The 18,976-nt window shown below is 32.5% G+C and overlaps 1 long non-coding RNA gene across 1 annotated transcript; it reads right to left on the bottom strand.

The window, feature by feature from the left end:
- Positions 1-1,016: 1,016 nt before the first annotated feature.
- On the bottom strand, positions 1,017-2,967 carry LOC140049507 (uncharacterized). Its single transcript, XR_011845282.1, has 5 exons — positions 2,886-2,967; positions 2,553-2,642; positions 2,008-2,067; positions 1,696-1,833; positions 1,017-1,250 (listed from the first exon to the last, which is right to left on the bottom strand). It is a non-coding gene; the product is annotated as an uncharacterized lncRNA (long non-coding RNA).
- Between the last annotated feature and the right edge of the window lie 16,009 nt (positions 2,968-18,976).

Here is an 18,976-nt window from a genome sequence, read left to right on the forward strand (position 1 = left end):
TGTAGCACGCGACTTAATGGCTGGTGGCCTTGTTAAGTGAAAAATGGCTTTTGGGGACAATACATCTTTAAACAATCAGGCCTATCGTTTTTAAATACTATTCACAATGTAAAGTGTTCTGCAATCCTCAAGAATTTCTGTGTGAACATCTTTTACATGAAAAAGAAATGCAACTTCCTTCTCACGCTTTATAAAATTATAAAGTTCTTATTGCAATATTTCCTGGACGGAAAATAAAGACGCATTCAGCAATTTAAGCCCCTAGACAAGTAATGAAACCACCAGTATCAATCACATTCAAGTTCTGAATATCACGGCCAATATTGATCACATTTTAAAACTTTAAAACGCGTAATTCGTAAGTAATTTGTTCAGGGACATCTTTGAGATTTCATACAAAAATATTATTAAAAAATATTAACACCCTTAATATATATGAAATTAACAAAGTTCAAACTGCTCTCTGGACCGGAGCTAAATCTTTACTCCTGACCCAAACTCTATACTCAGACTCGGTTTACGCGTTTTCCATCGATAACCTTTGCAAAATCGATTGCATGTCGTTCATTACTTCATTAAAGTAATCCTTTTTTACATAATATAAAATGTCATAGAAACAGTCTCTGGTACAGATGTATAATGGTAATTTTTTCTTTCAAATACGTTTTAAATGTATCTTTTATTTATTCATCATTAATCGATTTATAATTATAATGTTTCCTAATTGGAATCTTAATTTTATGCTTAAATTAATTTGTCTCATGTTGCCACTTTCTTTTTTTCTATGTTCCATTTAAATATTATATGATTCTGATACTAATATGAATTGATATAGATTTAGTTCACTTGGTTTTATATACTAATTCACAGTATGTTCCTTGTAGCATGACTTATACTTAGTGTAATTATAATATTGGACACATTTGTACCTTTATATCATTTCTTGACTTTTGAATATATTTACCGTATGTTATTTTGTTTAGGCCTTTGTGTGGAAAAACAATACGAACAAACAATCATTGAATAAAGAATATTTAATGTCAATTTTGATTATGGCTGGCAGGTAAATGAAGTATTTGCATTAGGCCTAAAGAAACCATTTTTACTTCTAAATAATTTTAATCGTTCAGCTTATTTTTGTATTAATTAAGACATCGGTAAAAATATTTCTAATAAGGTGTTCACCATGCTAGACCTACCAATGCAATTGTTCTAACCTTTCCGGGAAAAGAAACCGTGTTTTGATTTTTCTGCAATTAAATAATACAAAATATCACGATGATTTAAAAAAAATAGCTTATAGCCTTGGCCTATTTGCATTCAACTCATTAATATGCTCGAATATTGATAATTACACCATGCAGGAGATATATACAGATGTATATATTTTCTCCATGATTACACAAGCTCTAATGATTTTATTCTCTGTCAAATTTTAAAAGCATGCTTCATTTTACATAATACTATCTATGTAATTCAAATACTGTATATATATATTTTTGTAATCATACAGTATTCTATAACCTATTGACCAGTGTTAACTATAATGGTTAAAAGTAAGGCCTCGAAACGAGTGAATTATCAGTTACCGGTATTAGTTTACAAATTAACAGCCTGCTGGGTATTCTTGAGACTGTTTGCTACTACAGTATTATTAGGTATACAATTAAAGGGTTAATTTTGAAAATATCTTACTTGCATTTTCGCAGTTGTCACCCTCATAATTCTTGGAACATTCACAATAGTAAGCTATCTTTTTACCACTACTGATGTCTTCCTTGCACACTCCTCCATTTTGGCATACTAGTACATCACCACAATTCGCAATTGTATCTACACCAACAACAAAAAAACAACAACAAAACTTTAGCACAATAAATTTTAGATAAAACTGAGCTAATAAATAGAAATAATTTAAGAACATGTTTGCAAATAATTTAACTAAGCAATCACGTCGGATTGCAAAATTTGCCAGGGTTGACTGGCTTAGAGTGTGACAAACCTCACCTTGTTCGATGTTGCCGACGTCCACCGCATCCATATCAAGCAGAGGTTCATCAATGTCCTCTGAATTCCCAGAAAGAAGAAACAGAATTGTTAGCTTTGGCCTTAAGTGAGCAGTAAAGGAGTAAATCGTATTCAGAATTACCCTTATTAAACAAAAATGTATTATGGAAGTGAGACTTTATTTTTTTTTAATGGAGGTTTATTTCTCTTTCGTCATAGAATACATTCAACAGAGCTTATCTCACTTGTTCCCTGCCTGACTGCACGCCGTCCGAGACCCGATTCGAGTGAAACAATACTGTTCACTCAAAATTCGTCTTGGTACAGATGGTTTCATAGGCTCTCACCATTAAACCACATTATTACTAAATTACTTAATTATGGCTTCTTAAATTAATATGTTTGATCTGGAAGATGTCAATGGCAAGCCATTCATCGTCAACTGATATCACTGGAAACATGGCAAAACGTGTGTGCCTAGTTCGGCCAAATCTGCAAACTCTAAGTTTGCTAGTGTTGACTAGGCTTGGAGTTCAAAACCTCACCTTGTATTTCGATTACGGGTTTGACCCCAGGTTTGACCTCCACCACACCAACATCAGGTTTGTGCTCAGTAGGAGATTCATCAATGTCTCCTGAATTAAGAAAGAAAAATGATTAACTTTAGCCTAATGATGATGAAATACACGTTACATCGCTTACATAACTTTGTTTAGTTGGTTTGATTCCTGACAAAAAAGGGCATGATTATTATAATATAATAATATTGAAATTTGAGCGAAATCATTTTACTGAAAATGTGACCCTTCCCAATCGAATAAACACACGTGTTAACTTCACTATTAAACCTACTACTAAATTAAAAAACACAATTTTACCTTTATCACCTTCATTGCCTACTGCATACGCTACAAAAGATATTATTACTACAGCAACGAATATCGACGATCGACCCATATTGATAAATGATAGTAATGACAAGTTGTTCGTTTTACTTATAACATTGATTATTGAAATGTCAATGAATTAATATACAACACATACAATACAATTGATATGTCAATATTTACACAACAAATGGTGTTCACTTAATGCAATGCGCATTACATACATTAAAACAATGTTGATTTAAATGCTGTCACGTATAATATGTTGATGAAGTACAGATGTTTTTTATAAACAACTTTTGCGTTATATTCTCGTAATGATAAGTACTTATTGGTGAGGTATACCACTCATTTAAACGTCATCAACATTTACTATTCTTTCTTTGTTTTCCCGTTCCATGTAGATTTTTCTCAACACATACGAGAATTTGCAGTACATAGCGTCGAAAGGAGTTTATTGTTTGGAATCAATTTATTTAATGTTTATATAGGCATATCTCTGTATATTTTATTCAACATAAATTATGATACAAACGCAACAAAATTATTTGATATATACAAATATTATGACTATTGCAGCCTAAAGAGCTGAATTGCAATAATAATAATTATGTACATTATACAGTTACAAAAAAAATACGAATACACAATATACAAAAAATCGCAGCCCCAAAAAATTTGTAAAACATTGCAATAAAAAACTAGATTAGGAAAAAAATATCAATTATTGAATTAAATTTTAAAAATAATGAAAGTTTACATTTTTATGTAACATGATGGGGGACCAATCCGTGTTGTATTGAACTTCATCCGTATTTTGCTGTTTCACACTATTTTAACAGTGAACTATAAACATCTGAAGTGAAGAGATCGTTTACATCATAATATGACAGGGATATTGAGCTTATACAAATCAATAGTTCGACCAACTTTGGAATATGGTAACAGTTTGATGTCCAATGCATGAAAAAGATGGTGATAAACACTGGAGAAAGTGCAACAGAGAGCTACCAGGCTTTTACCAGGATTGAATAATCTTAGTTACCATGAGAGGTTAATTCACCTTAAACTTCCAACGTTGGCATATAGAAGGAAACGAGCTGACGTAATTCAAATATTTAAAATGTTCAAAGGATTTGAAAATCTTAGTGGAAGTGATTTCTTTGAGCTATACTATGATTCTCAAACTAGAGGTCATAGCCTGAAAAGAAAGAAAAGTGAAGTCAAGATTGCGACAATTTTCCTTTTCTATTAGAGCAATTAATGATTGGCTTACGTAAGTTCTCTACAACCTCATGCAAATCAGGGTAATTGTCTGGAAGAGTTTCGTTTATCTAACAAGGCCATATACATGGCTGCAGTCGCGTGCTCAAAGTTAGTGTTTACCGACCGACCGACATAGTGAACTGTGCATCTGAGTTCACTAGTTTGGGGCATTTTAACCCACAGTATTATGTGTGCATGTGGTGAACCACGCGTCTGAACTCTATTCTTGAAACAGTCACACAACTGGTTTTGCAGAGGATATCACGGAATAGTAAATCTAACCTATATTGCAATTGTCTTTCAGCTGTAACATGATAGTCACCAACTGGTTTTGCAGAGGACATCACGGAACAGTAAATCTAACCTATATTGCAATTGTCTTTCAGCTGTAACATGATAGTCACCAACTGGTTTTGCAGAGAGCATCACGGAACAGTAAATCTAACCTATATTGAAATTGTCTTGCAGCTGTAACATGATACAGTCACAAGGTGGTTTTGGAGAGGACATCACGGAATAGTATCTGCCGTCGCAGTCAGGCAGACGTTGATTAAAATATCTTCGTGTATGTATGTGTTTCTTTTACAGAAGTCAGAGCATTATAACCATATAGGATAATTTTGTCTGGATTTGCCAATTCTTGGTATCTCAATTCAATTCCATTTATTATATAATTTGTATATTAACCTAAATAGAATATTGTGTTGCACTAAGACTACAACACAATAGGAATACAAAAAAAAAAGTAAAAAAAAACACGACACATCATTCTTACTCAAGTAGCTAGGTCAACTTTCGTATGCACTTTGAGGTCCAGAGAATTTGACTTCAGAAAGGTATACATTTATATTCAGTCTATAATGAGACATTTTAGTCAAAAAAATGACCGGAAATGCCATTTATGACCTTTGACCCACAACCCAGGGCATGTATGTATCTCCGTAACTACTGGTCGTAGACACTTGAATTTGGTTTTAAATTGTTCGAAATATATATTTTGTTATTTGTTACACATTTTTATAAATGTAACAAAAGGTCAGGGTCAATGGTTATATGAACAAATAAAAAAGGTACTTGTATCTCGGTAACTACTGGTCGCAGCAATGTTGGTCTCAAAATGTTCAGAACGCCTGTATTTATATTCCGGCTAATGGGGTATTTTAGTCAAAAATGATCAGAAATGCAATATCTGACCTTTGACCAACATACCAGGGCATCTTCATATCTCTGTAAGTACTGGTCGTAGAAACTTAAATTTGGTATCAAATTGTTCGAAATATACATATTTACATTCATTGTAATAGAAAATGTGGTTAAAAGATGAACAGAAATACTATTACTAATGTTTCAAACAAAAAACATATCTCTACACAACTTATCCTTAGATAGTAATGTTATGCAATAACTGATACTTTAAATTTGTTTCAATTTCAAGTACTAGTTATTGCTGTCTTCGAGGACGATCAAACATTTTTATAGAAACGTCAAGCTCAACAGTTCTTTTCAGAATGCTAGAAGTAACTTGCCATATGTATCCGATTAAATGCCCCGGGCATTTATTGTTCCAAGGGGATTTTAGGGGGAGGGGAGGCATCTTTATTTGGGGTATAATATCGTAACATGTATAATCAAATAAATACCACCTAGATGTAAAAAAACACAGCACAATTAATATCAAAAAGTGATAAAATTGTGTCAAAATGCTTGGTAAATTGTAGATTATGGTAGTTAATGAAATGTGTTGTGATACAATTATTGTCTAAATGCATGTGGCGGGACGTTTATTCCACATGATGTTCTATTGGAGGGAATGGTGGTGTTTATTTTAGGGAGGCTTTTATTCAAAGCGGGTGTTTATTCGAATAAATACTCTAATTTTAATAATTATAATCCGTTTCTCAACTGATAAAAGGTACTTTACATGATTCGTTTTTCTCTTTATGCTTTTTAACGAAATGTTTGTCTTTTAGAATAAAAGTGACACTGTCATAGATTCCATTAAATGGATCTTCTCCTCCAGGTGCCATTATCATTATATAAAACAATGACACATCATTATCCTGACACGATAGCACTCATAATGGATCTTCATTCTATCATCTGTTTGTTTGTGACTACAATTTGACAACAATATTTTGCATATTTTTCAATGCCAATACATAGTTTCATTACTATTGTACAATATGTCCAGCTTTCCTGAAAACACCCTTGTGTACTGTAGTACAGTGTTGTAGTATGATTTTATCTGATGCTCTTATTGTCAATGCATTCAGTACCTAAAACATGTCAAAGTTTCTAGTGGTATTGATAATAAATCTCAAGAAATATATATTGTTTTATTATCTACAGTGGGAACAGACGTGTATATGTATAAAGTTTTGTCGGTGACATTCAAAAATATTATGCAACAGTGTTACGGAATAATGACAATGAATTGGTCTATTATAGTTGTCTCTGATACCTTTTATTACATGATTGTACTTGCACCCAGATAGAATGAGGTTTATTCCAGTTATTATTCTTATTATATTAATTAATTTTTTTTATATCTGGGGTGTATTTATTTGATTATACATGTTACCATTATTACACCCAAACAAAATAAACGCCTTCACTGAATAAATAAATACCCGGGCTTTTTATTCGGGTAACTACGGTAAGTTACTTCTAGCATTCTTAATTGTTGAGCTCGACGTTTCTACCAAAATGTTTGAACGTTCTCGGGGGTCAACAATACTTTCTAGCATTATTATAAGCAAAAGTACAATTATTACAAACAGTAAAGGATTTGTTTTAATTCCTATAATGAAACCATTAAAGCATCAGTTATGTAGCGGACTCCGAGATAGCAAACCGGTTAAAGGCATTGGGTTGCAAACCAGTAAGTGATATAATGAGGCAAAAAATCAGAGTCAACGGACAACTGACAAGTTGGCTTAATGGTGATAGGGCTGTCTTTGTTGAAAAAATGTCATCCCCCATACCTAGGCAAATCGTTCTAAATGGTTTCAAAGCTCGTGTGTTTCACGAAGGACAAGAGATCAAATGTAACAAATGCTTGAAAAATGGACACGAAGCTTATCAATGTAAGGCTAATAGAGTATGCTTAAAATGTCACCAAGAAGGTCATACTATGAGCACTTGCAACAATGAAATAGGCCAACAGCAAATATCAGCCAACTCAATGGGATCAACAGGGGCATATATTAACCGTATGTGGGAATCATTTGTGCACACTCCAATACCAAAACAAATAACAGATAAAGACTTAAAGATAACAGATAAAGATAAATCACATGATAATGCAAACCCAAATTCAGACACAGAAGTAGATATTGATGAAGTGTTCAGCTCACAAGATACTGCAGATGACAGCAGCGGAAGTGAATCTGATGAAGAACAAGAACATGTAAAAGATAAAGATATAATAATTTTGGACAGTGAGGAAAAGACCATTAGTGAAGCAAATGAAAGCAAAGAACAGAAGAAGGTAACATATTTTTTTGTTTCTTCCACTCAAAACTCAAAAAGTAACAATGAAAGGAAAGGGGCTACCACTGATGAAAGTAGAACTGAAAAAGATTTAAAGGAAACATCACCAGAAAATCCACCACAGAAAACCAAAAAAAAAATCAACCTAAGGAAAAGGGTTACAAGAAAGTAAGTTGCAGAACTACTGTATCATACTGTGCAATATGACTTCAAATGTTTATTATTACAATTTAGTTTTTTTATTTAAGATAAATTATAAAGTTTATAAAATGTTTTTATATTTAATAATCATATGAAAAACAAAAACAAATTAGTATTTTTAAATGGGTCAAAGACAACAAAGCAGATATCATCTTCATTCAAGAATCACATTTGACAAATGATAAAACCCAGTCACTGAATGATATATGGCAAGGTGATTCCTACCACTGCTTTGGCTCATCACACAGTAGAGGAACATCCACATTTATTGCTAGTAAAATTCAACACAGGGTAACAAAACAATACAAAGATATTAATGGTAGATTTTTACTTCTAAGAGTTGAAATAGATGACAACTATTTCATTCTTGTTAATTCATATGCCCCAAATTATGTAAAAGATCGATGTTCTTACTTCAGGACTTTACATAAAACAATTATTGACTTCAAAGAAAGCAAAAATGATAAAATAATTATAGGTGGTGACATGAATTGTGCTCTAGACAGAAAATTTGACCAAAAAGGTAGTGTCGATAGAGTAGATAATTCTGTTTTTACAATAACACATTTTATGAAAAATCTGAATCTTAATGACATCTGGAGAAAAAATAACCCGGATACATGTCAATTCACATGGCGAAGGAAATCCACCCAAACGTACAGAAGGTTGGACTATTTTTTTATATCTAACGACTTATGTGAATATGTTAACACATGTGATATCAGGCCGTCAATCATGTCTGATCACCAAGCCATATCCTTAAAAATAAGTTTAACTAATGAAGAAAGAGGCCCAGGATTATGGAAAATGGACAATTCTCACTTAGATAATGAAGATTATATAAACAACATCAAAAACATAATAGAAAGAGCTAGATTAGAAGAACTTAACCCAAAGGATAAATGGGAAATGATTAAAGTAAAAATAAAGGAATTCTCCATAAAATATGGGAAAATGAAAAATAAAAATAAATGCAAAAGAAAAGAAATACTTCAACAGGAAATTGCTATCATTAATGATTTAATTATGAAAAAGGATAATACTGATAATAATATCCAGTATGAAACAGAATTAGATCAAAAAAAGAATGAACTTGAGCAAATTTACCTATTGGAAGCTAAAGGTGCTCAAATTAGGTCAAGAGTAAAGTGGATAGAAGATGGCGAACGAAACACTAAATACTTTCTTGGTTTAGAGAAAAATAATAGTAATAAAAAACATATTAAAAAATTAAAAAAACAGGACGGATCCATTATATCAAATTCCACAGAGATATTGAAGGAAGAGGTTAATTTCTTCAAAAAAATATATGCAAAACATGATGTTCCTTACAAATCAATTGATAAGTACCTATCTCATGTTAATTTAACTAAACTCACAGAGGCAGAACAAGAGATGTGTGAGGGTCATCTCTCTCTCTTCGAATGTGAGCAAGCAATAAAGAAAATGAAAAAAAATAAAGCTCCAGGCAGTGACGGTTTAACAGTTGAGTTTTATCAACTCTTCTGGTACCTTATCTGTGACCTTGTTTGTGATGCACTAAATTATGGTTTTGCCACACAAGAAATGTCTGTGTCACAAAGAAGGGGAATAATCAACCTTATTTACAAAAAAGGTGATCACAAAGATTTAAATAACTGGCGCCCTATCACTTTACTCAATATTGACTACAAAATAGCTTCTTTTGTTCTTACAACAAGATTACATCGAGTTGCAAAGTATATAATAAACAATGACCAAAAAGGGTATGTAAAAGGTCGCTTTGGTGGTGACAATATAAGACTAATAGAGGACATAATTACTTACATGGAAAATGAACAGCTTGAAGGTATACTTATAAGTTTAGATTTCCAAAAAGCATTTGACAGTGTCAATAGATCATTTTTAATAGAAGCCTTAAATAAATTCAATTTTGGTATTTCATTTGTGAACTGGGTAAAAGCACTGTATAACAATACAAATTGTATATTCACAAATAATGGTTGGCAATCAGAAAGTTTTGCAATGCACCAAGGTATTAGACAAGGATGTCCCTTGTCTGCTCTATTGTTTATTTTAGTAGCTGAAGTCCTAGCTACAAAAATAAGAGCATGTGATATGGTCAAAGGCCTGATTGTTCCTGCAGGCAATGGTATATTTAAAGATATTAAGATTGCACACCTAGCAGATGACACTGTGCTTTTTCTAAAGGATATAAATAGTATAGATAACAGCATAAGTATTATTGAAAAGTTTGGAGAGGTTTCTGGATTAAAATTAAATAAGAATAACACAAATGCTTTTTGGCTTGGCAGTTTAAGAGACTGCAAGGACACACATGGTAACATTTCTTGGACATCCACACCAATTCGGATATTAGGTATCTATGTTGGACATGATAAGGAATATTGTTATCAAAAGAACTGGAAAGAAAAAATAGACGCATTAGAAAATACCCTAAAAACATGGGAGAAAAGACACCTCACTTTTTTTGGAAGAATTACTATTGTAAAAACATTAGCGCTCTCAAAAATTATATACAATTCCTGCATTTTGCTAGTACCAGAAAAAGTAATAAAAGAGGTGGATAAATTAATTTTTAAATTCATTTGGGAAACTAAGAAAGAGAAAATAAAAAGAAAAACCATGTGTGCCAATTACAGTCAAGGTGGTCTAAAAATGGTAGAATTCAGATCTCAGGTAATATCTTTCCAAGTTAAATGGTACAGGAGACTGTATGAAAACGATGATGCCAAATGGAAATATTTACCTACATTTTATATAGAAAAGATAGGCCCAAAATCATTAACCTCAAATTTATCAAAAGTTCCGTGTAATATATCCGTACCACCATTTTACCTCTCAGTTATTAAGTCTATAGCAGTAGCTAATGCTTGTAATAATAGATTAAATAAGGAACCAATAAGCTATGATGACATTATTAATCAATCATTATGGGGTAATGAGTTTATATGTATTAAAAAGAAGCCGTTATATAACTGTAACTGGATTAGTTCAGGGTTTTTAAAAATATATGATGTAATAAATAATAATGTGTTTAAGCCTGCGATAGAGATAAAAAGAAGGTTAAGATGTACACAAAATTGGATCAGTGAATATTCATGTATATTGAAAGCCATTCCAAAAGAATGGAAATGTATTTTAAAATCAACACATGACATTAATGTAAATGATATACCTATTACAAACAATAAGGTTAAGAAAGTTTCTGGTCTTAAAGAAAAAAAACTGGCACATTTTAATTTTAAATTGTTGCACAGAATATTGCCAACAAATGAAAGATTACATAGGTGGAGACTTGTAAATTCCCCATGTTGTGACACATGCAATGTTATTGAGAATGATAAACATATGTTAGTAGAGTGCATAACAGTAAAATCTTTATGGAGAGAGATAAACGAAATAATTAGAGCAGTAAGCATACATATTCCTGTTTTTTCTTTCAAAAGACTTTTATTTGAAACTGACAATAATTACGTAAATAAATTATACACTTTAGGAGCATTTTGTATTTATAAAGTAAAGATATTAAGTTTATTGGAAAAAGAAAAAAAAAATCAATCTCCTACAAATGTTTAAGAGAGCCAGTCACTAAAAATCAAACATTAGGTGGCAAGGGTCAAAATTTCGAATTGGCTCATATTTTGCACATTGGTAGACCTTGATGTAAGTAAACCTGATGTGTAGTTTGTTTGGTAAAATATCGCTTAGTTTTCGAGAAAATCGAAAAATAACAATTTTCGGCCAATTTTGTTAATTTTCGGTGTATAATTTACATTAAGTTTAACAGCCTCTGGAAGCCAAAAGAAGCTACCTAGCGTTTTAATATTTTACACTTATGTTAACTAGCATCTTGACAATAATTTAGTAAAGTTTCCAAAAATTTGATGAAATTTTAAGATTGTTACTAATTAATTACTAATTAGCATATATAAAACTCTTAAAAAGTAGGTTAAAAACAAACGCGTTTTTTTTCATGTGCGACGAATTTTTTTTAAATAAAAAAATCATCAATCTAAAGTTTAGATACTAATATTTATGAATCAAGTAAAAAATATTTGGGGAAACTATTTTGCGCTCCACGCCAGAGCAGCAAAGTTGTAAGAAATTCAAAGATTTTATCTGTCGGCAAGATCAATCAGATGTACCTATTGTTATCTATTTAGCAATCTAAGTCGCTTTGAGCCAAACTTTTATTACGCGAAACAAACTTGAAAGATAAACTGAAAGTTCCTGGAATAATTTTGAGTTAAGTTGCAATTTAATCACAAACTAAATATACGTTTCTGGTAAAATTTCAATTACTAACCAATATACGAAATTAAGCAATTAACTAAAAATCACTCGCTTATGCTTTGTCAAACCATATTATTATAAATTATTCCATCCTCTCATAGTTTATATAGGATAAAAGTGAAAAACACATTTGTTTTAACTTGTTATCGTTTTCCTGTTTGTCGAACCTGGTCGAACTTACTCAACGAGAATGTTTCAAAACATTAACCACAGTAGACAAAACACTGCATATATTCGATAGACAACTATATCTTCATTGGCGTTGACAACGGAACTGATTTGTTATCCATTTTAGTTTATGTCTTACAATGTAAAGACGTGTTGAAAATAATATTTATATATAATTATTGTCTGATGGCTTTAAGTTCAAACAAGATGGAGATTTCATGTTCTTTTAAATCGGTTGTTGGCGGAGCTTGTGGATTCGATAGAAAAAACCGCAAACAGAGCACTGAAGTTCTACCTTTACAAGCATGCCAGAAGGAAATCGCTGCACACAGATCCATGTTTAGGTTTACGGGCATCGATAGTGAGGTAGACCTAATTCTTAGTCGAGCAGCAATGTTTATCTTGCCCGCTGATATACATAGTTGGACTGTTTGTCCCTTGCATCGATCGGAACTTGGCTTAGGTTGGTCTCGAGGAAATAACAACAGATGTAGAGTGCCGCCTGATCTATCTAATCACATCCAAAGCAAGGGAAAGGGACCCAAGTGCGATAGGGGTATTAGCAAAGAAGATTCGCAACTAATATTAAAGAAAACAGGAACTTTCCTGCAAGTTGGTTCAGGTAAATATAATTTAATTTTTATATTTTTATATATTTAATGTAATTTAAACTGTTAAACAAAAAACCTGTAAGTTAATGTTTTTACGCTTTTTATCAGGTATCTGTTCAACTTGCCGTAAGATGCTGAAGTCATTGTTACCTGTAACCTCGAACACTGAAACAAATAACCCTAGTCTCGTCGATCAGATGAGCGCACTAACAACTGTAAGTTAAAAAATACCGTACAGTATGACATTTATGAATACGCATTTATTGGCGGAAAGATTAAGTAAATAATGTGTTTCATGTTACTTTGTTCATTTTATTTCGTATGTTGGTGGTAGGAGGAATATTTTCTGCATTCCCTGCCATTGTCATCATCATTTTATATATATCACGAATCAGTGCGTCAATAATTGAATCAAAGTCAGTAGTAATTTTTTACCAATATTAATATTATTCTTATTTTCAGGAAAGTAATAAGGATGAGTTCTACATGCCATTAGCCACTCCAACTTGTCAAGCACCGGCGTGTGATGTTATGGATACTCAAATGAGCCTTCCTATATCAATTTTGTGATCCAACTTTTGCTTCAACTACCTCAGAAGATGAATCAATTCAATCTACACCAAGAGAAAAATTAAATGCATTTCTCAATTCAAGGGACGTCAGTCCAATTAGATATCCTTTATCTGCACCGCTGGAGCAAGTTTCAGACCGTACTAAACGTTTCCACATGCGCAAGGCTCGTCAAGTTGTCTCTATGTGCCTGGAAGAAATCGCACCTGGTCAGTCGACTACTCTACTTGAAGGCTTATCAAGTGATAAAACCACAGAAGCTGACGAAAGAACCGATTCTTCTCTATTAGATGCTCTATCAGAATGCTATCTTCATACTAACCACTGGAGTACAAGACGTCAGATTTTATCGATCATGGTTGTTAAGGTTACCTTCAAGGAACTGCAGAAATGGATACCTAACTTGACTAGATACCGTTTTAACGTGGCCAAACACCATTTATTGTTACATGGTAGAGGTTCTGTAATTCAACCTCTAAAGAACACTAGAGTATGCGTACAGCCAGGGAAAATTGACCACTTTGTTACCTTTATAACAAGTTCTCAAGTTATACAAGACTTGCCATTTGGAGAAAAAACTCTAAAACTTTCTACAGACAGAGTTATAAAAATCCCAAATGTTGTGCGTAATCTTATCCCAGAACAATGTATTCTTCAATACGAGAGTTACTGTCAAGAGAAGAATTTTCAACCTATGAGCCGCAGTACATTGCGTAGAGTTCTCAGCGTTTGTTCTGCTTCTGTACGCAAATCCTTACAGGGCCTTGATTATATCTCTGCCAATGGTGGAAAAGCCTTCGATGTACTCTTCCCTAGAGAAACACTTAGATTATGAAAATCACAAGAACGCACTAGAACATGAAACACTATATGACAGGGCAATGAAATTATACGCAACACAACTAGAAGAGGGTACTTCTAAAAATCCAGAACCAACGATTTGCCACGGTTTGACATTGGCCCCGACCTGCAAATGGGTTGGGCGCTAAAGTCCTTTGCAAAAAAAACCCGATTTTCTGTTCCACAGAAAACCTACCTTATTGATGTTTTTGACGCTGGAGAGCAGACAGGACAGAAAGCTGATCCATGTGATGTCTCACGAGAGATGAGATCGGCCAGGCACAGCGATGGTTCACATCTATTTAGCAAGAGTGAATTTTTAACAGCACAGCAGATTGCAAGTTTTTTCTCACGCTTAGCTAAAAAAAGGAGGACAGATGCAGCCGTTCATGATGATGATGACGAAGATGATGATTACGATAGTAATGAAGATGGTGACGAAGTCGAAGAAAATGGAGACGATTCAAAAACGGAAAAAGAAAGAGAAATTCAACTCTTATCGCAAACCGTAGTGGACACAATAGGCTTGCAGCATCCAATAATGTTTGAAAGGCATAATATATGTGAACTGAAAGCTCAAGAAAAACTCTCCAGATTCTCTTTGTCAATGTTGCAAGAAATGTGTACTTCTCTTGAACTTGATACCACAGATATAACCATAAAGCGCAAGAAGCCATACATTGATTTGTTGGGAAAGCTGGTTTCCACGTGCAGTTGCTCGATTGATTAAGGTAGCAACGAAGGTAGAACTGTGTCTGTGAGAATTCTTTAAAATAACAATTTAATATGTGGGACGATTCTGTTATTTAAATTGTTAGTATTTTAAGTCGCGTTCTGTAAATTTGTAATAAAGCGAAGGGGTGTAACAATGGTAAAACAATAATTTATTGTTTAGGCTACAAATTATTAGAAAATTTCGCACGAGCACATGAACGTTAACGGTTGTCACCATTCTACTCATTTGCATAACAACAGAGTTCAGCGAACATTTGCATTAACGTACGTGCTCGTTTTGATTTTGCGCTTCGACGGGAAGTGTAGAACGCAACACATGTGTAGCGCACGCAACATACGCAACAAGTATTAAAATAAATCATGGAATACCTTGGGTTTAGAGACTAAGCCTAGCCAGGCATGTTTAATCATGTTTTGGTTAACGTTTTTCATTGACGCTATTTTTCAGAAATAAGGTTATCGACACACGTAACTAAAGTTTTTCGTAATGCTTGCGCACGCACAGATCAAGTTGTTTACAAAGTGGGCGGAGCTTGGAAAATAGCGTTAACGTGCTCGTGCGAAAACTCCCTATATGAGAAGATAAGAACATTATGTTGTAAAGCCTGTTTTCCACTAGGCAAAATTATTCGCGCAAATCAAACATTTTCGCGTATACGCGCACGCCCAATGGAACACTTTGTTGATAAAAATAAACTGCGCATGCGCGCGTATAGTGCAAAAAATGTTCAATTCGCGCGAATAAATTCACCTTGTGGAAAACATAACAGGCTTGATGAAGCTAAGCGAGTTATAATGTTGAGCTCAGATAGTAAATGCTTAATTTCATCATGGGTTAGTCGTTTAAATTTTACTAGAAATATATTTTTAGTTTGTGCTTATATGAAAACGTGATTCCAAATTATTCAGGACCTTTCAGTTTACCTTTAAAGTTTGTTTCTCTTAGTAAAATTTACCTTAAATCTGTAAATAGAAAACAATAGGTACATCTGATTGATCTTGCCGACAGATAAAATCTTTGAATTTCTTACAACTTTGTGGCTCTGGCGCGGAGCGCAAAATAGTTTCCCCAAATTTTTTTTACTTGATTCATAAATATTAGTATCTAAACTTTAGATTGATGATTTTTTTATTAAAAAAAAATTCGTCGCACATGAAAAAAAATGCGTTTGTTTTTACCCTAGTTTTTATGAGTTTTATATATGCTAATTTGTAATTAATTAGTAAAAATCTTAGAATTTCATCAAATTTTTTGAAACTTCACTAAAATATTTTCAAGATGCTAGTTAACCTAAGTGTAAAATATTAAAACGTTAGGTAGCTACGTTTGGCTTCCAGAGGCTGTTAAACTTAATGTAAATTATACACCAAAAATTAACAAAATTGGCCGAAAATTGTTATTTTTCGATTTTCTCGAAAACTAAGCGATATTTTACCAAACAAACTACACATCAGGTTTCCTTACATCAAGGTCTACCAATGTGCAAAATATGAGCCAATTCGAAATTTTGACCCTTGCCACTAAATTACGAATATGTCTGATTTTTGGTGACAAGCACTCTTAAATCTGAAAAAAAGATAAGAAATATGTAAATCTGCAGGTATACTGTATATGCTCAACCAGATTAAGGAAGAAAATATGTAAATGAGATACCATGAATGATGAATCTATTATGTTTTTTTTTTTTTTTTTTCTTGCTACTATACTGTATGTTTTGTAAATATGTATACCTTGATGATTTGAAAACAAAAAGACAAAATGTGAAAAGCTTTTTATAGATTGATGATAAAAAAAAATGATGAAGGATAAGAAGGTTTAGGTTTAAGTGGGGAAGTGTTTTCATCAAAGCTTTCATATTATAGGTATATACCGTATATATGTAATTTGCACATTCTTACTGCATGTGGAATTTTGAAATGATAAAATGGTTAAAAAGAAAAAAAAAATGTCTAATTTTTTTAATGGATCATTAAACACAAATGTTGTTAAATGATAATGTATGTATAAATAAATAATAGAATAAATAATAAGTAAAAAAAAATAATTGAATGAACCCACATAGGAAAAAAAAAGTTAAATGAAACTTTGATGGGTTATACTGTAGATGCAAAAAAGGATAATCTGTTGGAAATAAATTTTGTAAACATTTAAAGATCAAAAAAATCAATGTTAAAGGATGAGGAAAATATAATGTTAACAGTAAAAAGTTAGTAAGTAATTAGTATAACAGAGAATATGCATTGTTTAAATGAAAATATGTTTGCATAGATAAATCCAAAGAAAAATAAAATGAGACAAACCCATGGGATGGATTTATTAAACATAAACGTATTATAATTGTATGAAATAAATATGCATGAAGATGAAAAAAAAACAAAAACAACTATGTAAGAAAAAATAAGCTTTGTTAATGAAAATGTGTTATAGATAATATGTATAAAAAGAGGAAACTATGTAATCAATGTGGTTAAATGATAATGTATGTATAAACAAAATAATATATGGAAATAGTTTTTTTTTTTTTTTAAAGAAAATAAGTAAAAAAATGTGGTAGATGAAAAAATCAAAAACAACTATGTAAGAAAAAAAATAAGCTTGTTAATGAAAATGTGTTACAGATAATATGTTTAAAAAGAGGAAGCTATGTATTCAATGTGATAATATGTAAACAAATGAATAAAACTCTTTAAATAAGTATATGTATACAGATGATTAAACAAACATTGTAAATATAATGATATGTATAGTGTATAGTGAAAAATATATGTAAAGAGAACAGTGGTATGGAAATAAAAGTGGGATGAACCCACATAAGATAAAAAAAAAAAAAAAAAAAGCATCAGTTATTGCATAACATTACTGTCTAAGGATAAGTTGTGTAGAGATATGTTTTTTGTTTAAAACATTAGTAATTAATAGTATTTCTGATCATCTTTCATCCAAATTTTCTGTTAGAATGAATGTAAATATGTGTATTTCTAACAATTTGATACCAAATTTAAGTTTCTACGACCAGTACTTACAGAGATATGAAGATGCCCTGATATGTGGGTCAAAGGTCAGAAATGACATTTCTGATAATTTTTGACTAAAATGTCCCGTTAGAGTGGTTGCCGAGATACAAGTATCTATTTGTATTTGTTCATATAACCCTTGACCCTGACCCATTGTAACATTTAAAAAAAATATGCAACAAACAACAAAATGTTTATATCGAACAATTTAAGACCAAATTCAAGTGTCTACAACCAGTAGTTACGGAGATACATACATGCCCTGGGTGTGGGTCAAAGGTCAGAAATGGCATTTCCGGTCATTTTTTACTAAATAGTCGCATTAGACTGAATATAAATGTATACCTTCTGATCAATTTGAGACCAGTGGTTGTCAAGATTTAAAGACCTATTAGTGTTTAGTTTTATAACCTTTCACCTGACCTTTTGACCTTCTGCCACATTTTCAAAATGTGTAACCAAGCCAATAATGATTGTTTGACCATCCTAAACCAATTTCTGAAGTCAAATTCTCTGGACCTCAAAGTGCATACGAAAGTTGATCTAGCTACTAGAGTAACTCTAACATTCAGTGTTCCCACTAGCGACGCGAACGTAACGCAACCTACGCAACATAAGAAAATTCCCTTCAATTAATTGTGTTTACCTCCGTCTGCGTGAAATCGAACCTGTGATATTTGCAGCACTGTTGCGTCGTCGGTTCCCACTTGCGATTACGCAATACACCACTTTGTGTCAATACGTCGCTGCGTTACGATCTAGTGGGAACCACGATTCACAGGAAAATATGAACCTTCACAATTTAATAGACACACCTAAAGCGTGGTTCCCACTAGCAAGGACGTAACGCAACGCAAGTGAATTGACCAATCACAAGCGATGGCTTAT

Source organism: Antedon mediterranea, chromosome 5 (genome assembly GCF_964355755.1).
Source record: "Antedon mediterranea chromosome 5, ecAntMedi1.1, whole genome shotgun sequence".
NCBI classification, from domain to species: Eukaryota; Metazoa; Echinodermata; class Crinoidea; order Comatulida; family Antedonidae; genus Antedon; species Antedon mediterranea.